Raw genomic sequence first — 1,755 nt, 5'->3', positions numbered from 1 at the left:
AAATTACCTTGTACCCCTGCACATCGACTCAGTACTGGTACCCCATGTATATAGCCAAGTTATTGTTACTCATTGTGTATTTATTACTACTTTTATTTGAGTATTATTACATGTTGTTACTTTTCTAGGATTTCTCTATTTTCTTTCTCTCTGCATTGTTGGGAAGGACCCGTAAGTAAGCATTTCACTGTTAGTCTACACCTGTTGTTTACGAAGCGTGACAAATAAAATTAGATTGGATTTTATTTCATTTCCGTTCAGAGACGCTTAACTAAAACCTCCCAGGAAAACGTTCAGGGGGCCATAGTAAAACGTTTTCAGAACCAATGGGAACCCAAAAACTTACGTTCCTACAACTTCCAAGGAACAAAATGTGCTAGCTGGGATATATCTTGTAACTCGTCAGGCACTGTGTCTCATTGAGGCCAAACAAAGTACTCAGAACAAGGCAGCATCTCAGCGTGTGGTCCATTCTAAATAGACCAATGTTGGTGACGGTTTTTTAGATCAATGATACACAGCACTGCATTCAATTATCAAAATGACAAGGTAAAACATTTGACACATGGATTGCTTGAATGAATAAAGCATAACCAAATGGTAAGAAACTAAGCGACTGAAATTAATAATTTGATCTGGGATTCTTTTTTCACCTTCAATCCAGGTCTTGATGTAGTATGTCTGGGTACACAGAGGGCGTTCAGGTGCAAACTAAAGCTAGGAAGATGAACAGGGACATCTAGTGGTACATTTACTCCCGTACACCAAGTTCATTATTCAGAAGGTACAAAATAAACTAATACTTGTTTGTCAGACAATACAATGCCTTGTGATATAACACAACCGAATCTAGCACATTTGTCAATTACTGATAAGAATTGTTGAATAATCCATTCTAAATCTTGATGGTCAATGTTTGATGAATAAAGATCCTGAAACAAATAAATAATTTCTGTAAAAGGTCTGTCGGGGAAGAATTCTGACAGCAGAGATATTGGCTTGTGTTTGAGAGGCAAACTAAACATGACATGTTTCTTTCTCCATTTCTATCATTTAAATGAACATCTCTTTGTGATCTTCATAATGAATACATTCCGATTTCACAGAAAACGAACATTTTCATACACATGCTCATAATACATTCATGTATACTTCAGGGCTGTAAACAGCATTCAATATGACAATCTATTTTGTTCCATCATACATTCTAATTGGTAAATGATCAGATTTGGTACTGACCCACTATGCAAAAATTGGTTGAATCAACATTGTTTCCACATAATTTCAACAAAGAAATTCAATGTGATGACATTGAATAAACGTGGGAAAATGATTGGATTTGCTAAAAGTAATCAATGTAAGGGAATTTCATATTTTTTCACTTAAATTTTAACCAAAATCCAATGGCATGGTGTAATTTTTTGTAAATTTCACGTTGAAAACTCAACCAAATGTATATCAAAAATGGACATTGAACTGACGTCTGTGCCAAGTGGGGAGGAGGTGAGGAGAAAGGAGATACACGTAATAAAGAAAAGATTTTCTATCAAATTTTTTCATTTTTCATTGGTAAAGTATTAGATTTGGTCATGATTTTCTCCTTTGAATCTGTGTACAGTAAATTGCTTTATGTGCGTGTGTGTGACCATCTCTTTGTCCCATCTGTCACATGCCGTATGAGCCTGTCATTGGTCAATGGCCCATCCGTCACATACAGTCGAAGCCTGTCACAGTCGAGGCCTGTCATGCTGAAGG

This window comes from Salvelinus fontinalis, chromosome 26 (genome assembly GCF_029448725.1).
Source record: "Salvelinus fontinalis isolate EN_2023a chromosome 26, ASM2944872v1, whole genome shotgun sequence".
Classification (NCBI taxonomy): domain Eukaryota; kingdom Metazoa; phylum Chordata; class Actinopteri; order Salmoniformes; family Salmonidae; genus Salvelinus; species Salvelinus fontinalis.
The sequence above is the reverse complement of the archived record's forward strand: the minus strand, read 5'-3'. Positions refer to the sequence as shown.